This window comes from Python bivittatus, unplaced genomic scaffold, assembly GCF_059951505.1.
Source record: "Python bivittatus isolate LINGU-HERP-01145 unplaced genomic scaffold, Pbiv_v1 ctg000080_np1212, whole genome shotgun sequence".
Classification (NCBI taxonomy): Eukaryota; Metazoa; Chordata; class Lepidosauria; order Squamata; family Pythonidae; genus Python; species Python bivittatus.
In genome coordinates, this window is record NW_028277035.1 from 37058151 (window position 1) to 37080402 (window position 22252).

At 41.3% G+C, this 22252-nt stretch overlaps 1 protein-coding gene and 1 long non-coding RNA gene across 2 annotated transcripts in view; one reads left to right on the plus strand and one right to left on the minus strand.

Annotated features, from left to right (window-relative positions):
* LOC148216666 (uncharacterized) overlaps nt 1-20141 on the minus strand; it is a 47812-nt gene extending 27671 nt beyond the window's left edge. Inside the window, exon 1 of the long non-coding RNA XR_015794787.1 lies at nt 19788-20141. This is a non-coding gene — a long non-coding RNA (uncharacterized LOC148216666). The remainder of the gene's footprint in view (nt 1-19787) is intronic.
* Nucleotides 493-22252, plus strand: part of SYNPO (synaptopodin) — a 179529-nt gene continuing 157769 nt past the window's right edge. The window contains exon 1 of the mRNA XM_088133856.1: nt 493-681. The gene's annotated coding sequence lies outside the window, so the exon portion shown is untranslated. The remainder of the gene's footprint in view (nt 682-22252) is intronic.

The following is a 22252-nucleotide window of genomic DNA, read 5'->3' on the forward strand; positions in this document are numbered from 1 at the left end:
CATCCTCTTAACGTTACTGTTGATGTTCAAGCTTAATTAGAGACATGGATGAAATCAATGGATGTCTGTGCAGTGGTGTATTTTGGTAGCATTCTGCTAGTTTCTGTCCCTGCCCTCGTTTTAAAATAGTGTTCTCATAGTTACATACAAAAGACATATATGCCAACTACTTGGAAGGAATCATATTATCCACAAGCTCGCTTTCCATCTAAATTTAACCATGAGGTAATCTAAACAGTTTCATTGCTGTGTGATATTTATAGTATGGAACTGCATAAGCCCTGATTTGGGGCCTCTCTCAGAGTTCTTGAATTTCACACGAAATCATTGGCAAGGATGATTCTGTGATTGGTCTCTGCAGAGAGAGCAAAATACTTTCTTCCACTGCAAAAGGAGATATGCTGTCAAACCAGCTTGTGGTTGGCTTAAGCACAATTCAGTGTCACAAATCTCCTTTATAAAAACATCTCAGGGTTGCATAATAATACAAAGTAATAAGATCATCCTATAGTAGCAGTGGGCCATACTCTACGCTGCAATAAAACAAACATTGAGACTCACTGGATGATTGGACCAGTCACACATTCAACCTCCCAATCTAGCTGACAGCATGGTGGTTGTGGGGAAAATTGAGAGGACAGAGCACACCTGTGTACGCCTCCTTGAGCTCCTGCAGAAATGGTAGGATATAAATCTTAACAAATCAATTATTTTTATATCAATGGAAAAGTATCACCTTGCTGCACTTGGTAGCTGCTTAACATAACTGTTCAACATTGTTGTACTTTCTTTAGCGTCCTGCCCCTATAGCAAAAAGGCCTCTATGAAACGGAGAGAAGCAAATGGTACCAGTTAGTGATCCTGCCCAAGGCCAGTTGCTTGTTCTTTTTTTTATAGTAATTTTATGAAACATTCCAATTAAAAAGATAAGAACTAATACAAACTAAAAAAAATAAAGAATAGAAAGAAAAAATAGAAGTGCACAAAAAAGGGAAAAAGAAAAAAATAGAAAAGAAAGAAAAAATAGGAATATAGTAAAGAAAAGAAATATATAAAGAAATGACTTTCCCCTTCATAACAAGTGTAAACAATTTTAGTAACTTATCACCACCTCTTAAAATACAACAAATGATCTCTTCTTTCCATATCTCATCTCTTATCTATAAACAAATCTTTAAAGACTCATTGTTAGTCCTGGTCAGCAAAAGCCCATTAAAGGTTACCAGAGATAACGATCTATTTTAACCTGTTCAAATAAACCAACTTTATATTCCTTCCTTTTAACAATCTTGATCTTTAATCCCTTGAAATACTGTCCTAGAACTTGATTTTTTTCTTTCATTTTTTCTTTGTCCCTTCTCACAAAATCCTTCAAAACTTTAACAAGACTCTTTGCAATATAGGAAAAGTATCCAGGTCACTCTTTTGGTTTGTTATTAGTATATCCCTTTTTATTATTAAGATATCAGCCAGTTTCATATCATTTTATATATCCAGCATAGCATCTTTATCCATATCATTCTTGTAGCCTATCATTTTTAAATCCACTTTCAAATCAGTCTCAGTCTTGTCCAGTAAAACTTCTTCCTCTTCCATAGCATCTTTTAAACACAGTATCTATAATGGCAGACATTTTTAAGATTAACTTCTGGGTCCATTGTTCACAAGTATCCTTCAGTACATCCAATGTTAAAGTATATTGCTCCATTCTGTATTAGTAAGTCAAATTTAAGTGTTCTTCTCCTTTAACTGTAATCATTCCTTCCAGTTCCCTCTAGTGTCCAACCTTCAAGGTCCCATCCTATCATTTTTTTTTTTTAAGAATTCAACAGCATTTTCCCATCGGAAGGATTCTTATAATTAATTTCAAAATCTTATTTCAAATCCATCTGGACCCCGAGCCCATTTGTAACTTTCCAAAATCAATGTTCTAATCACCCTTTTTCTGTTTATTCCAAAAGAAAAGAATTTCTTTTTTTAAATCCTTAAACCAGAATTTAAAACCTCTTTTGCTAAGGATTGAAGGAGACTCACCTGGTGTTTTAAAACTTGCCATTGCAAAGGTTCCTAATAGCTAAATAGCAGTTTAAAAACATTTTCTGAAAGTGATTATGAGGCTCGGTGAACCTTTTGTCCATATAGGCTGCATTACAGCTGTGAGCTTGGTTGAAATTCCTCAACTCCCAGCCCCTCAACTCACGAGCCAGCCACAAAACCTCAGTTCCTGTAGTCTACTCAAGAGAAGCAGCTGTCCGGAGTACATGTAGGCAATCTCACTATCTCTCCAGACAGATTTTGCCAGCCAGAATTCACTGTCTGGCCGTCAATCTCTGCCACAATACCATCCCCACTCTTTCAGGGATGTCTAGTTCGCCATGAATCCTCACTGGAAGTCAGGCCAGTTACTTGTTCTTTGTTTTGAGGAGTCTAAATTCTGGGGAGAGGAAAAGAATTAGGTCATCTTAAGGACTCAGTTGTATTGGCCCAGTCTTCAAAAGGATGTTAATAATTACTTTGGGACATATGAAATACAAAGAAAAGTCTTTCTCAGAAGGAGAAAACACCATGGATAACCCATTGTCAGTAGCTCACCACTGGAGGAGTGGCACTGGATCATTTAAAATGATCTAGGCATACCCAGGGATATCATTAGTTCCTGACAGGAATAGATCATTATCACTGTAACTATGGAATAATATGCTAAACTGCCAGCTCAAGGGTTTATTAAAAAACTGTAAAAGTATTTAGATACCCAGAGAAAAGTATTGACTGGCAAAGGAATAGCCTTTGGATCTCAATTATTTAGAGAACTGTGACAGTGCTTTTGAATGAAGAAGTTTCATGTTGCCAATTATCCCAAGAAAATGGAATGTGTGAAAGGGTGAATCTGGTAGCATTGAACTTAGTGAGGTGGATACCAGAGAAAGCAAGCAAGCAAAGCATGGTCAAAACATCACTGGATCAATATTTCTCTCAAATAATATTATTTTGCGTTCCACTAGGCTTGCAAATACATATTTGATGTTAGGAAAGGAAGGTGAAATAATCTGTTAGCCCTGGGGGTGATAAAGGAAAGGAGAATTTCATTGGATGATCTGAAGATTAGGTGAAACTCCATCAGTGGAAACCATAGACTTTTAAAATAAGCAAAAGTAAATATAGACAAGGAACAGGAAAAGCAGAAGCAAATCTGTAAGAGGGGGTTGACAGGAATTCAAACTGTAGACTTTTGTTGAAGGAGGATAAGAGGAATAAACTAGAAGATTACCAGGTGAAATAAATTCACGAATTATTGACATTCCTTTTGACAAAGAATTCTGGGAGTTGAAATCCACCCATCTTAAAAGTTGTCAAGGCTGAGAAACACTGCTATAGAAGGAACATCATGCTCTTGAACAGTCAAGGGATGTGTAAAGGAAGGATGGAATTGAAAGGACAAATAAGCCTTTCCAATTCAACCAGCATGACCCTTTCTTTGTGGAAGATGGAGGCAGAGTATGCACTAGTGACATCTTATAAGCAGCTCTAGCAGAGGAATTCTTGACTAACAATGGCATGTAAATTTATTCCACTTCCTCTGGATGGAAATAGAAAGGCGTTTAACTGTGATTATGGCCACTTAAACATTTCAGTGAATGGTATGTATTTTGAGTAGCTGCTGGGGAAGAGTGTTACCACTGTTTGAATTAAAATTTAGAGATACTGTGTAGAAGCAGTAACCAGAGAAGGACAATTAATGATGGACATCCTGAAGTCTATAAACAGCATCAACTCAATTGGTCTGTTTTGAGCCTGTGGAGATACTATTAAACAATGTGTACCCCAATGCCTGTATCTGAAGGTGGGAGGCCTGACTCAAAGGAAATCACGGTAGAGGAATATTGTCCAAGGACTCTGAATTTTCTCCTGATGCAAAACATCAGATATTGCAAATTGCTAGGTACCCCTTTAGAATAAGAGGCACATCAATTCTATCAGCCAACAAACACGTGAGTACCATATGTCATCACTTCCCTAGAGGCATCATAGACTGCTCAGTCATGTGGTAATGGAGAACAATACACAAAAATAATGTCTCAGTTTGATTTTCTATATATCTGGGAGAAACCTGCTCAGAGAAGTGTCTATGTAGCTTGTCTAGCCAGTAAGCAGAGAAGAATCTGTAGGTTTCTCCCCATGTTGAATTCTTGCATGTTGATGTGAGCTTGGATTTCCCCCCATAAACAGGAATCTGGTGAATTAGTAAGTGTATTAACAACAGAGGGTACAACTGTTGGTGTTCGTTATGTCCCTTTAGGACATAGGAGCTGATTCTCTGATTCAGATTATAAAAGCCAGAATACTGAGTTCTCATCTGGGTATAATCTTTTAATCAATTGTTCTTGTTGATCTTATTTATCCTTTGAGATAAATTGGTTCTTCTTTCCCCTAGGCACTACAGAAAATAAATCCATACCTTCTTCCTTTTGACAAGCCTTCAACTTTTGGAAGATTGCTATCATGTCTCCCCTTAGTCTTCTTTTCATTAGGTTAAAGATATCCAGTTCTTTTAGCTTTCTTCATAACACTTGGTCTCCAAATCCAACCAACTTTGTTGCTCTTCTCTCCATTCTGACCTCAACATCCTTTTTGTATTGTAGCAACCATATCTGGACACAGTATTCCAGATGTGGTCTGACCAGCGGAATGATCACTTCCCATTATCTCAATATTATACCTAGGTTGATTGTGTTGGTTCTTTGGGCAGCTGCAGCACACTGTTGGCTCATGCTTAATTTGTGGTCTATCAGGACAGCTAGATCCTTCTCACTAGTAATACTGCTGAATAAGGTACCACCCATCTTGTACCCATACATCTGATTTTTCCCACCTAAATGCAGAACGTTACATTTCTTGCCACTGAAATATATTTTGTTGGAAAAAGACCAACATTCATATCTATCAAGGTCTTTTTAAATCCTAGGTTTGTCTTCTGAGGTGTTACCTCTCCCTTCCCCCTGCCCCTAGCAGCTTTGCGTCATCTGAAAATTTGCTGAGCATCCTTTCTATTCCCTCTTCTAAGTCATTTATAAAAATGTTGAAGACCACTGGGCCAGAAGAAAATGCTGAGGTATCTGTAATGGATGGCATGCACGGGGAAGATTCTGGAATGGAAGTCCAAGGTTATCAGGAGAGGGGAGAGGCATTCCAGAGCAAGTGCCTCCTCAGCCCGCAACAAGAGTGTGGGAAGACGAAGAGGATGAGTCTGGCCCTTCCCTAGAGTCTCACGGGGTACATCCACTAGTTGCTTTAGCATAGGTTTAGTCTGGCAAGATTCTGTCTATTAGGTGTGAGCTAATAAAGGAACTGAACTGTACTGGATTGCCTCGTTGTTGTTCTTGGGCTGAACCTGACAATATCCCACTGCATACCTCTCTCTGTGTAGACATAGATCCATTAGGATCACACACCGGGTACAACTGTTCAACCAACTGCAAATCCATCCATCCCCTATTGTTTTCATTTTATCAGGAAGGCTGTACTGTAGTCAACTTTATCAAATGCCTTACTGAAGTCTAGGTAGACTATGTCAACAGTATTCCTTTGGTTTACTAATCTAATCATTTTGTAAAAAAAACAAAACAATAAGATTAGATCGGCACATCTCCCATTTTTCTTTGGTATTGTTTGTGTTTGGGCCTTAACTATCTCATTTTTCAGAATTTCCAAATCCTCTTAATTTTTTTTTCTCTTCAGGATTTCCATCCATGGAATCAGAGAGCCAGTTTGGTCTAGTCGTTAAGGCTCCAGGCTAGAAACGAAGAGACTGTGAGTTCTGGTTCTGCCTTAGGCGTGAAAATCAGCTGGGTGACTTTGGGCCACTCACTCTCTCTCAGCCCCCTATGTCAGGCTCGGGCAATAAGCTGGTTGGTCAGTTTCTGTCGCACCAACAGATCAACATTCGGTTGATCTGGAAAAAACAAGCAGACCTGCACATGTGAGAAAAACCCTAGAAAGAAAAAAAAATCCATTCTATGGAATCCTTCCTACTTTTTCCTTAGCTTATAGAAGTCAGCACTCTTGAAATCTAGAACATTAATCTTCAATTCTCTGTAGCTGCAGTATTGTGAATTCTAGAATCACATGGTCACTCTCTCCCAATTCTCCTCCAACTTCCTCAACCATTTTTTCCTTGTTTGTTTATCACATTTGTATAGCTGCCCATCTCACATAATGACTGCAAGAAAGTGCTAACAGTCAGGCCTCCAGTATAATCAATTCTATAGTTTTATGCTGGTCTTTGACTGTAATAAAGATTTGATTTGATTTGATTTGATTCTCTAGTTCCCTCTTCCACCTTTTGGACAATGAAGTTGTCTACAAGGCCATCAAGAACCCATTGAATTTCCTACTTGCTGCAGAGTTTGATTCCTAGCTGGTATTGGTGTACTTCAAATCCCCCATTATCACAGAGCTGTGTTTCCTGGACATTTTGACCATCTGATTTGTAAAGATTTCATCTATATCTTCTGGTAGGTTGGGTGGCCTGTTGTACACACCCATAACAGTGTAGTTATTATTTCTTTTTCGTTAATATTCACCCAGATGCTTTCAGCAGGGTTTTCATCTTTGGTGTCACGCATTTCCATATAGCTGTAGTTATTCTTTATGTATGATGCAAACCTTTTGCTGCATCTGTTTCTTTTGAACAAATTATATCCTTCCAGTACCATATTCCAATCATGACTTCCAATCCACCAGGTTTCAGTAATACCAACAATGTCATATTTGTCACACACACAAACACACACAACACTAGGACTTCAAGTTCTCCCTGTTTGGTTCTCATATTCTGAGCCTTGAGAACTTGAGCCCTTTAGTTTGCTTGCTGCATCTCTTGGTGTATGCCTGAACACTCCTTCCTTCTTAGCACTTCCTTCTTGTGAGGTTTATTGCCTTCAGACTTACGCAGATTTGATAGCAGTCTTCAAATGTGTGAAAGGTTCCACAATGTAGAGGAAGTGTGCTTATTCTATATTGTACCAGAAGGCTGGATCAGAATCAATGGCGTAAAACTACAAGGAAGTAGGACAAGCTAGATATCAGGAGGAACCTCCCTACTGTGTGAGTTGGTAGCCAATGGAACAGGCTGACATACAAAGTGATGAATTCTTCTTCACTTGAGTTTTTCAAACAGAGGCTGTATGTCCCTCTATCAGAGATGTTCTAGTGGATCCTGTACTGAATGGGGTGGAAGGCCCCTTCAGATTCTGTGATTCTGTGTCTCTTAATTTTATGTTTGAAGAAAAAGCTAACCCTAACTTTTACACATTTAGGAGCAATGCATTTTATTTTTGTTGTGGGGGGGATCAGCTATCCTATCTAGAGAAGAAACTGCTGCTTTGATAAACTAGGATGGTTGAACCCTGGCCTTAATATAGTTGCCTGTTGATTTCACTTTCTTTTTTGGTGAAACTGACATAAAGCATCCCCCCTATTTAGATATATTACAGCTGGCACCAGACAAAATGCTATAAGGAGCTTGTCAGAAGTTGGTGCAGAAGTGGAGAAAGGATACTTGTATTATGGCATTGTACAGGTTTAATCGGCACATTTCTACATTTATACCTTCACTAGTGTTTTTGTTGTGTCAGGACTGGAAAAAAAAAAGTGACTTCAGCTGACCTATCTTCAGCTTTCGTGCTAATACAGCACAGGGGGATTTGTGAGCTATTTGGAGCACCACCACAAATAGACCTCTTCTTTGCTAAGTTGGCAGCAACGTTTTAAAAGGGGGATTGGGGCAATGCAAGCTAGAGGTTTCCAGTCTTGCAACCCCGGGGAAAGCTTCTCCAGAGTGGCTCCTACTATGTCGAATTTTCTTCAGATGCCCGACTGGGTTCTTTGTGTCTTCCATGGAGCTCCTGCTGTGCAGCTCCTGGGGAAGCCATTTGGAGTGCTTTGGTGCTTGTGGCTTGTTTCCTGCTGGAATGTATTCTCTGAAGAGGTCAGATGACAAGGACACAAATAGATTTCCCAGATCCTGTGAAGGGGATAGGGTTTCAGCTAATGTGTTTTGGCTTTTTCTTCCCTTGTTTGTTGTGTAACAGATATGCTTCCTCTAATAAATCCCCAGCATTCTGTCAACAAAGCAGTGGTTTCAATGAGCAACTTGGATTACTTCATTTGTCTTTCTCTGGTCTTCTCCAGAACTTAATCTGAGACAAAATTTATGTTCAAGGTCCTGGAAGCTGCCATTTGGCCAAAGAATATCAACAATGGATGCTGCAACAAAATGTCACAATGGGCTCATCCTCTTCTCACCTTGACTGCAGCCTGAATGTGCCCCAGTAATATTTTTTTATATGATATGATCTCATGACCTTGCCTTTGCCTCACCCCTAACCTACAGCTGAGGAAGCTTAAGGTCATCTTTAGCTGTTCCATTTTTAAAATAATTTCCCATAACTTTTGCTGTGGACACAGTCCAGCATTGATGATGTGGTTGATGTTACAGTCAGGGACTGAGTCAGTCCAGCTCCCATTGATCAGGCTACTGCAGATATGGTTCCTCCCCTCTAGACGTTGGAGATTGCCCTCTGTGGCCATTGTGACTCCGGTTGCCTGGCTTCTGAGAAATGTGATGTCTAACCAACACTTTCCAAAGCACATGTGAGGTCTTATTAGCTCCTTAAATTCTCAGGTTTAGCACAGATTGGGAAGATAGCTAGAGCTGTGTGTAAAAAGAGTGCTAATTCTACATTGTACAGAACATTGATTTAAATTGGGAAAGAGGCTACACCCTCTGATCTCCCAGAACTAATTTCTGATTACAGGAAGAAGTGGAAAGATTTCTGAAGAGTTGAGCAAAGGAAATATAGAAAAATGCCTTAAATAAATAAAAAAGTAAAATATCCTAAGCTACAACTGGTTCAAAATGGAGTGGTACAAGCAGGAACAGGCACTTCCCGCTATGCCCATGTATCACCGCTGCTACGTGAGTTGCATTGGTTGCCAGTAGGCTTCTGCAATTCAAGGTGTTGGTCATCACCTATAAAGCCTTTCATGGTGTAAGGCCTGGTTATCTGAGGGACTGCCTATCTCCAATTGTTTCTGCCCCCCGGGTACATTTGGGCACAGTGGGTGCACTCCAGTTCCCCTCAGTTAGACGTTGTCATCTTGTGGGACCGAGGAAATGTGCCTTCTCAGTTGCTGCCCCTACCCTCTAGAACAGCATCCCCGAGATAGGCATGACTCTCACTCTCCTGGGGTTACGGAAAGCTCTGAAGAGCCAGCTCTGTTCCCAGGCTTGGGGTAAATGTATTTGTGAAAAATGCTGTGTTTTTATTGTTCGGGTTGTTTTTAGCCTGGGCTGCCATGTTCCGTTTTATGTTTTGTTTTTAACTGTTTTAACTGTGTATTTGGATTTTGTAAGCTGCCCAGAGTCTACTGGAGTGGATGGCCATATGAATGAATGAATGAATGAATGAATGAATGAATGAATGAATGAATGAATGAATGAATGAATGAATGCATCTCCTCCTCATGTTTCTTTGATGCTGTGGATAAACGTCAAGGGATTGAGGAAGGAGAAAGCTGACAGAATTTTGATCTTATCCCAGTATGCTCCTGTATATCTCTGTATACCTGTATGTGTAGGTATATGAGAGGCATTTGTGTGTGTGAGTTGTGGATGACAGATGAAGCAATTTCATACCCAATGATTTTTGCAGACTGCCTCACTGTTTTTAACAAGTTTACTCTCAGGTAAGGGTGTATCAGACTATAGCCTTAGACAGCCCATTTTTCCAGTACAAGTATAGGAGATGGCCTTGAAGGACAGGAGGAAGGGCCACTACCAAGGCAATAGTTAGATTGGGGGGGGGGGGCGTTGAGCCCAGGTCAAGAAAATAAGAGACAATGTCTCAGACAAACATCTCCCTAGTTCACACAAAGATAAAGGGAGGGAGCTTGCAAGATTCTGTTACTATAGTTGTTCCGATAAAAGTAATTTCAGACCTGTATGGCTTTGATTTCTTAGTCTGGTCTATCTTGTAGGGCTGACATCAATCTTACAAGTCTTTCCCTTTGTAATAAACTTGAGAATCTTCAGAGCTGCTTTAGTGTAGCCCTCACTTCAGGATGAGCACAATTAGGCTTTTGGTATGGAGATCTTACATATCAATACAGGTTTATTTTGTCTGCTGAGATGCTGAGATTCTTCACTGAAGAATGGAATGCCTGCACAGGACTTGAACCTTCACATGTTTTTCTGCCCATCAGAAAGGCTGAATGTCATACCTATAGTTGTGGCCTACATAAGAGGTCCTTGGGTAATTCCTTGGGAAGGAAGGAAGGAAGGAAGGAAGGAAGGAAGGAAGGAAGGAAGGAAGGAAGGAAGGAAGGAAGGAAGGAAGGAAGGAAGGAAGGAAGGAAGGAAGGAAGGGCCGGCCATCAATAGGCTGAATTGGTTTGGGCCTCGTCTAGGTTTTGTCTGTCCAATGTAGCTTTAAACACTAGTAATTAATTTTAACTGCAGTAAAACTGCAATGCCCTCTTAGCACACCATTCATCTAAGCGCTCTTTGGCATATTTGGTTACAGGTTGCCTTCCAACAACTCTGCTGTTGGTGAGCCCTGAATGCAAACAGAAAGGGAAGTCATCATGGCCTGGATCAATAAAGCTGTGTGATCAAGGGTCAAATGCTGGGTGCTGATACGCCTAAGCAGGCTTTGTACAGTTGTACAGTTATAACAGGTGCTTCTTTCTAAGGGTGTGATGGACCTACTTGTTAACCTCAGTTGGAGAGGGGACGCTGCTACAATTTGGGCTGGATTTTGGGCCCCAAGCCTCTACTGATGACCTGCATGGAGGGCAACTGATGACCCAGAATGAAGGCAGTAGAAAACTACCTGGGCTTCTTTCCAAACCATTACAGTGCATGCTCAGAGTACGTCTTTCTAATATTTGATCAAGGCTGGCAGTTGTTGTTTTTACCTTTTAATACATAGAAATGTACAACCCTGATGGAACATAGCATGTTCATTGCGGGGGCTGGTGGGAGGAAAGGTGAAGTGTGGGCAATATAATTATGGCAATCGAGATTGAGTTCAGGGTCTAATATTACCTAGCTGCACCACTGGAGGGGGAACAAGTATTGTCAACAAGAATGATGGATTTTAAGCAACCAGAAAATGTTCTTAAAATAGCAGCATGGCTGTGGGGGACAGTTTCTTAAGGTATGCATATATGTATACATACATAGCATCCTTACATTTTCACATTATCTTTTGCTTTCGAGGCTTCATTTTAGCTTCTGCAAAATGTAGTTTAAATCATGATGAAAATTCACAATAGAGCCAAAACACTGGCAGTTCAAAGAGGAAAAGCAAAAATGAACACTTTCTGGGGGCTGTGAGCAACACCAGCTCTGTGAGCTTCTGGACTGTTTTTATTTTTCCACAACCAAAGAGCTAATCCTCACGAGCAGCAGGAATGCATTACATCTGTTTCTGCCTTGACCTGCTGCAGGCTGGAGATGGGGCACATGAAAATATACTTCCGTTCTAAAATCAAAAGCTGTGTTCACCCCACCCGTCTCCATGTTGGTCCTATTTATATGGAAAATGAGTACTGACTTTGCACTCATTTAACTCTCATGGCTGCTTCCCAAAATCCTGAACTGTAGTCCAAAGAGTTGGATCCCTCCCATTCCAATGAATGGCCCTTGACAGTGGTTTATAACACCAAGGGGAATATGCCTTCAAAGATAACTGTTACAGTCTAGGATGACTTAATTCAAGCCAGTGGCACAGAATCCTTTTCTTGCATGGCATTTTTGCAGCTATCTGAAGTCTGCCATGCCCACCCCAGACTGCAGGAGCCCAGAGGTAGCAGGAGACTTCTCTTGGCTCCCCTCCCATTTTAATTTAATCACCAGGATGGCTTATACAAAAACCTTCATGTACTTATAGGGTCTGACTCTTTTTCATGTCCGGTGCTGCAGGATCTGAGAGAGATGGCTGGAGATTAGAAATACCTCCAATTAACTCTGGTCAGAGCTGTCTCCTTTTTAGCGACAGATGTCTGAGGTACCGGAACAAGTTTCTGATTAGAGAGGAATGCTGCCAACATAGTCTTCATAACTGTGTAAATCATATTTCCTCCCTCTCCTTCCCATTGCTATATTTATTATAGATTCAGGGGGAAGCTGGAGAAAATTAGCATGGTTTCTTAACAAGCCTCCCTCCAAAGGAAAGAAGAGAGAGTGGGCTTGTTTCTTAGAGGATCGTGCTGTTTTCTCTTCCCTAGCACTGGGAAGATCACAGGGATATATCTCAAACTGAATCAGAACAAGGGAGGAGCTTTTAAGAACATTTGCCCAGAAATGGTGGGCATCAGACAAATCAGTTCCAAGGAACACATGTTTAGAGGTTTACTTAGTATTTGTAGATACATGCACTAAAGATATGAAGTAACTACGGTATATACATAAACATGTAGTGAGGGCAATGCTACACTGCAGCCTAAGCAGCTTGTCTCCTGCACTGCTCCTGCACTGCTCCTGCATTCCTGAAGCCAACTTCAAAAATTCCAATCTGGATTATAGTGGTTTGGAAATGGAGGTAGGTTGGTGCTCAGTCCAGACTACGACCACCATAGGCCTTGACTAGTTGTTCTTGCCCTTTTCATCTGTGAAGGGAAAGTGGGCCTCGCTGGCTGGACCTTGTGTGGGCTGGCCTCCCAGTGCCTGCCTCTTCCTGTTAGGGATTGATCCTTTCTCACTAGTCCCCATGGCTTTCCTTTGCTTTCCTAGATGTTTGCACAGATGGATGACTTCACATCCTCTTTCCAGGTACTCTCTTTTGACACTAATGCAAGCCCTTTCTTTTCCCCCTTACTGTACCATTGTTGTTCAGATACAACAATGATCAAAGCAAAGAGAACAGGTTGTTTCTCTGATCCTCCATTACACTGGAAGTCCACCAACACTTTGTAGTAAGGAAGGAACTGGAGGGCAGGAAATGTGCCAGGTGTGGTAGCCAGGCAGAGCTGGGTCTGTCTTTAGATTGGAAAAAAGTGCTGCTCAGAAGGGCTTAAGATGACTTAAGACCAAAACCAGCTTCCAAACCTGAGTGGAGGATGCATTTGGAAGGAGCTGGGAGCGGGCGGGGGATAACTTCATCTGTTCCTGGGGTCGAGAAGTGGTGGGTGGTGCGTACTGGTGATAACGCAAAAGAGACAATGCGGATCTGCTCTTAGTGAGCTAAACATACAGGCTATTAGGGATGCATACTCGGTTTCAACTTTGTTGACTGGCCAAGTGATAATAAACCAGATAGATAGATAGATAGATAGATAGATAGATAGATAGATAGATAGATAGATAGATAGACAGATATAAAAATGGTGTGGACAGTCTAGGTTGGATGGGTCTGGTGGCATGCTTTATTATAGAGTTGGCTGAAGAGGAACTTCAGTCTGCCCCTCTTCGCGCACCAGCTGATAAGTTCTCCATCAGGCGCCAGAGGTCATACAGATTCCCTTGTGATGTGGCCCAAAGCCACCAGAGTGTAAGCTGAACCGGAGGGCTGTGGAATATTATGATGCTGCGTACAAACGAAGGTCCTCTTTAGATGAAAAGGCAGAAGTGAGCCTGACTTTCCACTTCACCCCCAACAGGCTGAAGCTGATGGAAAATGCTTGAGGAAATTAAGAATCGGCCTAATGAATACCAGACTGGGTTCTAGAGAGGTTTATTCTAACCTGTCTGCGTGAAAAATGAAGTTCAGTTTAGTTAAAGCTTCATAGTTGGAGTCTAAAGAGGGGAGGACACAAAAGAGGGGATCAGGATGGAAGGGTGGTTTTCATATCTTGCTGCAAATAGAGAAGAAAAATGAATCTTACATCCCCAGAAGATACAGTTAATATTGCCTTCTGATCCTGGCAGAGGGAAGTTAAGTGGATTTCACTAAACAAACCAACAAACAAAACAGTAATTAAATCTGGAATGAAGGGTTCAAGTAATGAAACTAGAAAAATATCCTATTGCTCCCCAACTCACCCCCCTGCAGATTTTGCCTTCATAATCTTACATTTGAAACACATTTAAATCAGGGATAGAGACATTTTGATAGGTGAGTTAGACAAACCATATCTGGGCTGCAAAGTTCCAGATGACCATTAGATGGCAGTAAACAGCAACAGAACCCTCATGTCTTATGCTGCCATCTAGTGGGCATCCGAAGTTCTGCAGCCTGGATATAGTAGGCCCTCATAAGGAATAAGTTTTGTGCTGTTACTTCCAGTGGGAGAGGGTGGATTGGACTGATACTATTGTGCTGAGAAAAAGGTTAATCCTCCTCAACTGCTCCTGCTGTCCCACATCAAACCCTATTTCATATTAAGATTTTCTGTCTTCATACTTCAGTGTAACATGCAGAGAGGCTCTGGAGGTAGCCATGTAGTTCATCAGGTCCCTGTTGGACATTTCAGATCAGCAAGATATACCATGTATGAGCTGCCAAAATCCAGATCACTTCTAGATGGCAGAGAGACTTTTCTCTATCTTTAAGGCATTTGTACAGCAAAGGGTTGACTCCCTCCCAATCCAAATTATTCCCCTCCAAGTTTGAAGAAGGCATTTATTCGGGAAGTGTTCAGTGTAGTGTGAGGTTTGACCTTTGCTTTATTTCCCCCACTAGGCACTCCTTTTAGTTTATAATTGTATTGTATTGTATTGTATTGTATTGTATTGTATTGTATTGTATTGTATTGTATTGTATTGTATTGTATTGTATTGTATTGTATTATTTTAGATAGCTTTAATAAGCACGCATCCATATTATGGTCAATCAGCCCCTCCCCTCTAACCCTTCAAAATACTGTCTCTCCATATACAGTATTCAGTTCCACACAGGGACAGAAGTAAGTTATTTGCAAAGGTCTTGCACCTGGGGGTGAGTGCTGGTATTGCACTGTGCTTGCACGTGATTGGCTCAGTTTCAGCGTAGCATTTTATATGACCTCAGCCAATTGTAATTATTCATTGAACCATGGTTCAACAAACTGTGTCTTAACAGAATGGATAAGCCCTGTTTGTCTCCATATGCTTTTAACCAAAGCATACTTACAAGTCTGGCATGTTATTTCTAATTCATCCCTGCCCTCAAGATATATTGGACTATGCTGGTTATGCTAGTTGGGGTTATAGGATATATACTGTAGGCCAACATGTCCAGAGGACATCAGGTTGGGAATGTCTCGTCTAGTCAATTGGACAATGTACAAAATGCTCACTATCAATTCTGTTGGAAGTTTTCAATCCCTGGAGCCAGCTCTGCAAGCAAATTTTACATCCTCCTTGCAGTGTTTTCAAATTCATCCATCCTCCCCCTCTCTCCTCTGCCCACTCAGGATATCAAGGGTCCCTTGTTGGGGTAGGAGGGAGGTAGTAGGGTTGTACTGAATTGTATGTGCAGGGATTTCCTTCTTGGAGAAACCTCTGACTCTTTCGGAGGGGGCTATGCTCAATGCCTGCTTGTCTGGGTTAGAAGGAGGCACAAAGTTACTCTAACACGAAGGCAGGCTGCCCTTCAGGTCTCTGGAAGTGGGGTGGCCCAGGGGGCTTTGAAAATGCAAGAGCTAACATATTCCAGGCTGCGGCCAACAGCATTTTCTGCCTCTCTGGAAAATCCACAGACGAGGCGAAATGCTGCTGGCTCAGGGCCAGCAGCTGGAACAACAGCATGTGCTGCTGCTTTGCAACAGGAAGAGACTCAGCCATCCAGAACTTGGCCTTTTGACTCTCCCACACCCGGCTGAGGAGGAAGAAGCAGAGATTGCCCCGGCTTGCTTGCTAATACCATTCGGTTGACATCTCCATGACAATTCCTATGTAAGTGACACATTCGTTCCAGGCTGCAGTGAAGACGCACCTGCCCAGGGCTATTACATGCTAATTCCCAGAAAGTTTAACAAAGGTGAGCTGTTGATGCCTTGCTATGTACACTTTGCAAATTGGAGTTCTGACAGCTATTGTCATGAACAAGAATTGGTTATAAGCCCTATTGTAAAGGTCGTAAGCCCTATTCGGTAGACTAGCCAGCTACTGAAAAAGTACACCACTGCCGTAGGAACTGCATTGGCTACTGGTGGATGTTTCCATGTGCAATTCAAGGTGCTGCTCATCACCTATAAAGTCCCATATGGATTGGGGCTGGAGTATCTAAGAGACCACCTTTTGCAAGTTCCACTAGAAATAAATATTGCAAACTATATGTGTAATATTTTCTCCAGCCAGGTGCCAGGTATGTTAGACCTGTGGCCATGCTAACTTGGGAGAATGTCCAACTCACCCAAAGAAGGCTAACCTAATCATGCCAACTGTGCATATCTAATGTTCCAAAAAGATTGGATATAGGTTATTTCATTTGTTTTTTCTTCATTTTTCAGGTAGATTGTGTTGTTTATCTTAAATCATAGTAGTCAGTTACATGCTATCTCTTGCACTCAGCTCTAGGATGGTCACACTCTGAGTTTGCTTTGAGACAAGATTTTGGTTGTGCAATCCTCTTGCTTCATTTAGGGAATGCTACATTATCATCCCGCAATTATGCCTCTCACATGTTTTCCCACTACTTTTTTCTGTCATCTTTTTTATCCAAAAAAGGAGAAGGATGAAGACTTGATTAGTAAGTCTGGGAGCTTTCCATGTGGAAGATGAAGGCATGTTTTTGAAGCCTTCCATCTTCAGAAAACTCTTTTGATTAGAACTTGCTTCCCAAAGGACCCCGCCAAGTCTGCAATACAAGAGGAATTCTTGGGTTGCTATAATGGGTGCAAGTCAAGGCAGAGCACCAGTCAAGCTCTTGATCCTTGTCATTGTCCTATAATGGCATAAAATTCACCTGACAATATGCCCAGTGCACGTGCATTATCTTCCGCTTTCCCTTCAAAAAAGGTTGTGTGCAATTATTGCTGTCTTGGAAGAACATCAGGGCCCCTTGGAATATGGTTTGAAAACCACTAGGTCAGTGTTTCTCAACCTCAGCAACTTTAAGATGTGTTGAAGTCCACACATCTTAAAGTTGCTGAGATTGAGAAACACTGACCTAGGTTATAAGTAAATGTTATAACAAGCTCCTCATGAGCACTGTATCATAAATTATCATTCAAATCTAGTTGAATGTGTTTGGACAGATTTATAGGAGCAGTTGTCCCTAAGCATGTCGCAGTGTAGTCTTTAACCCATTCTCTTCCACCAGTTCCTACTGCAGTCACTAACCAGTCTGAGCTCCTATGTGATTATGCAACTATCGGTAACCACACCTACAGTTTACTTTCAAACCTGCATTCTTGCAGAGGTGTGCAGTTATCAGATTCTTTTTTTTTTTTTAAGTGAAACGGCAGCATGAATGGAGAGGAAGCAAAACATGACTCACAAGATTCTATTGCTGAAAGGAATTTAAAACTGAATTCATTGAACTGGAAGCTCACGGATTGCAGAAAGCAATGTATACTGCTATACAGCTGTGGAGGTGTGCCTATTGGGGAGGGGGGCATCCTGACACAGCAATGGTCTCCCATTTCTGCTGTTGTAAGATAATATGCAGATTACTGAACTATCTACTTTCTCACAATATCAAAGTTTTGTTTAAGATCTTACAATGAACAGAACAATGAACAGATGGAGAGAGAAATCCCAAATGAGCATCGAGGTTTCAGAAAAGGCAGAGACACAAGATGAGGTATATAACATGATGGATCATGATGGGAGCAGGACAATACAGAAAGGAGGCCCATCTTTATTGACAATAGCAAGGCCTTTGATAGCATAAATCATGCCAGAATGTGGATATATTATGGTTAATAGTTTTACCAGAACACAGATTGTTTTCCTGAGCAACCTTTACAATGAACAAGAAGCTACTGTAATGCCTGAATTTGGAGAAAAACAATTCAGTAAGGGAAGGGGATGAGTCTAGGATGCATATTGCTCTCGCATCTGCTTAATTTATAATGGGAATATGTTATAAAAATGACAGCATTGGAAGAGAGACAACTGGAATCAAACCTGGAGGTCAAAACACTAATAATTTCAAATATACAGAAGACAGTCACAGTCAAAGTAGAGCAAATGTAAAGCTCATAATGAAAGTAAAAATGGCAAGCGAAATATCCAAGTCAATGTTAATGTTAATCCTAGGGAAGAAGGCAATGCCAAATTTGGACAAGATCATGAAGATAAGAGCAATTCAACATCAACAAAGATTAGAGCAATTAAATCAATGGCATTTCCTTAGTAATGTATGACTACGGAATCTGGACATTGAGAAAAAACAAGAGAAATAAGATACCATTAAATTATGGGTTTGAAGTTGTTACTAAAAGTACCATGGGCTGTAGCAAGAGCCAACTAGTCAGGGCTGGGCTCAATAAATTCTGACTTTAGGCAGTGACCAGTAAGCTGAAACTCACATATTTTGAGAGGTGAAGTAAGCAGATGATGTACCAGAAAAAAATAATTGTGCTTGGCAAGGATGAGAGAAGTAGAACAAGGAGATCTAGTGGGTAGATGAGATCAAAGAAATTACTGTAATAACCTCGGAAGAGCAAAGTGCTGTTATTGCAAACAGCTCAATATGGCAAGCATTTGTCCCTACAATCAGCAGCAGTCAAAACTGACTCAGTGGTACCTACCTTAATTAATTCATGAAATAAAGACAGATGCTGAAACATACGTCAGCTTTCACACTTGTCAATTTCTCCACAATTACAGCACTATGCATTGAAGTGAAGAACTAGTTTACGTAACCAGCATAGCAGAAACAAACTTGCATTCACTGATACGTGCCCCAAAGCAGCACGTGTATCTGAAACCCATACCAGAACAGCAATGGCTCAGAAACTAAAAGGGCTCCATTACTCCATTACTACTGTTTTTGTTGTAAGATGCCTTAGGTGCAACTTCTGAAGAAGGTCTCTATTCTGCTTATACAATAGCAATAAATGTTTGGCCAAAAATGTATGACTCTGCTTTCTCTGGAATAGTTATTCTGAGGTCTGTTTCCTACTCAGATATAATATTTGCATGTTTTAGAAGAACTATTAAAAATATTCAGCAGACTCTTGGAAGCTGGCTTCATGGCAGGCCACCATTTTCCCAACTACTAACTCACAAAGTATCTCTTCTGGAAAAAATGGATCCATAGCTAGTTGAACTCTTCCCTTCAGTCTTTGTCAAATATTTGTCATTGTTTTAAAATCCATTGATACTGTGAGTGTCCTGCAGAGTGTCCTGCCTGGGCCTTCTTGCTGGAGTTCTAATGCTACCAATAGAATCCAGGGCATGGCTATTCTGTTTTTCCCTCTGTAATGTTTTATTTCTGGGTGGAGGGAAAAACCAAGGAGATTAGAAATGGAAGACAACATCTCCTGGACTCATAAAAATTCTATGAGTAGATACAGATGACCTTTGTAGGTTGGGAGAATAAAACTATCTTTTCCCTGGCTTAGTTGCTAATTAGATGAGTTAAGGCATTTGGACCACTAATACCTCCTAAATATACTATATGTAAACCAGGCATCCCAAGTTTGTAAACTTTGAATGCTTCCCCTCCCTCTTCTGTTTCCCCCTTCTTCAGCACCAGTTCAAAGAGTTTGATTTTGTGAACAACTTGAAAAGAGGCAGCAGCATCTACCGCACCGACACCCACACCCTTCACACACACCCCTCCTCTTTAACTCCCTGCCTGCCTGCTCTAGTTCTTGTAAGTGTTTTTCATTTAAAAGGATGATTTCTTTACCTTTGTCCTGGCCAGTCCTGTTCTGCATGTGACAGACTAGATGACTAGTTGTGCAGGTAACAGGGTTCCTACTTGCTTTGTCTTACTGGACTGTCTCTTTGCATTTGGTTGGGGTCAGAGGAGAAAATGGGAGGATTATGCAAACATTTCCTGATGCTGGAAAGGAAATGGATATCAAATAGTGCCTTTGGGAGGCCGATGGAAGCTGAAGGACAGATTTGTGTTCTCTTTGGCAAACCTTTTGCCTTCCTGCAACAGAAGGGCCTTGTGTGCTGTGCACAGGGCTGGACAGAAGGGAAGGAGACATCTGGCATTAATGGAGTCAAAGAAATGGCTATTCTCTGGCCGAGAACACCACAGAGTAGAGGTGCAAGGAAAAATAAACATTCCACAGAGAGCAGTTTTCCATCATATGCAAGAACTGTGCATAGGGACTGTATTTTCTTTGGAAGGTTGGCTATATAAACACGGTGGCTCTAAGGGGAAGCTTCTGCTAGGTGAGGCCACATTAATTAATCCAGAATAATAGGACAAGACCCTACATACACACAATGAGCAGGGCTGATGGAAAGTTTTAAAGGTTTCTGGGCAACAGGGATCGTACCCTTCCCCCCAAACTTTGAAACCCAGCACATTATTCTTGGCATCTTTCTCAGTTGAAGCCCACTCCCCTCAAACCACCATGGGTCAGACTCCAGTTTGGGAGCAATGTCTGGAATCTGTCCATAAAGCTTGCTGGAGCTTTGGTTGGTCTATCACACTTTTAACATCTAGTCATGGGTCTGTGTTTATTTTGCAGGCTCCATAGCGGTATGTTCCCAGGCCTGAAAACAATGGTCTTGGTCTTCTGTCCGTCTGCCATGGACTTTGGGGTTGCTCAACTTGGGCCAGGGCCAATCCAAGACATCATGTGCCTGAAGCAAAGCAATGACATCTATACTTTACTCAACTAAATCAAGGTATACAGTATTCCAAGCTAGCCAAATGATTTGGCACATGAGGTACAACATCTTACAAGCACCTCTTCCCATTCCTGGCTGTAAAAATACTACACTAACAGAATAAACAACTCACGATTTGCTGCTATCTCATAACACTCAAAGTCTGCTGCCTGAGACAGCCATCTCATTCTGTCTTGTGGGCGAACCAGCCCTGACCCAAGTCAGAAGTTCTCTTGTGTGATGCTCATGCTTTGAAGATTAAGGCCACAGCCCTAGATAAAATGGATCTGGGTGTAAGTTACACTGAACTCAGAGAGGTGTATACACTTCACTATACTATTTCACACTGAACACACCAAGCGTCACATTGGCTTTCAGTCATGACCAGGAAATATATTTACATTTCGTCAGGTAAATATAAAATAAGAACACCTGACATGATATCTATTCACCAATTTCTTGATCTATATAAGAGCAGGTTAGTTCCTTCTATAGCATGCTGAAAGAATCCCAAAACAAAAACCATCTTTATAAGCAAGTTAAATGTTGGGAACTTAAGTATGAATTTGATTCCCCACCACTGGATTAAATTTATCTTTGCATTTTTAAAGTTATTAAAAATATTCCTGGAAGTGTGCCTGGGCCTCCTAGTAAGCCAGTTATTATATGTGAAGCCTAGAAGTAGAGATGGGGAATCTCCATCTCCCAATCATTCTGAATCCAGTTTTAAAAACACCCCCAATTCATCTGAGAACACACACAAATCAGGATACTGTGAGAATAGCTATGATACATATTTATGACGCTATAGAATTCACAACGGCCAGTTTGGTGTAGTGATTAAGGCATCAGGCTAGAAAGTAGGAGGTAGTGAGTTCTAGTCCCACCTTAGGCACGAAACCAGCTGAGTGACCTTGGGCCAGTCACTCTCTCTCAGCCCTAGGAAGCAGGCAATGGCAAACCACTTCTGAAATCTTGCCAAGAAAACTGCAGGGACTGGTCCAGGCAGTCACCCAGAGTCAGAACTGACTTGAAAGTGAGTGCATGCACGCACGTGTGCACACACCCACTAGAATTCACAGGGAACTCTCAACCTCTCAGCACTTGTCTTTTCCATCCAGAGAACTATTAGCTGGCAGCAACCTTATCCAGGTCTTTTAGCACCAGTGTCCTCAAGGGGAGATGGGGGATGGCAGAAAAGCAGCAGTGTGATGGAAACTCCACTCGGTCTGTCTGTAGATCATATCCCCCACTTCCCCAAAATGGAAGACAACATATTGCTAGCTTTTCCTAGTGGTTCTGCACCCACCATCATGGCAAGCCTCTGTGCTTTCCGAACGCCTAATACTGGCATGTAGCATTTCTGCTTTTGAGCTTGTTTTCCTAACCATTCCAGGATATTGCTATAATAGGATCCCACAACCTGCGGAGAAAAGCCAGCCAGAAATCTCTTTTGAGAAAAGAAGAGAGCCCGTTTCAGCACCAGGCAATAATGCACTGCCAGTTCTGAAGTGACATTGCTGC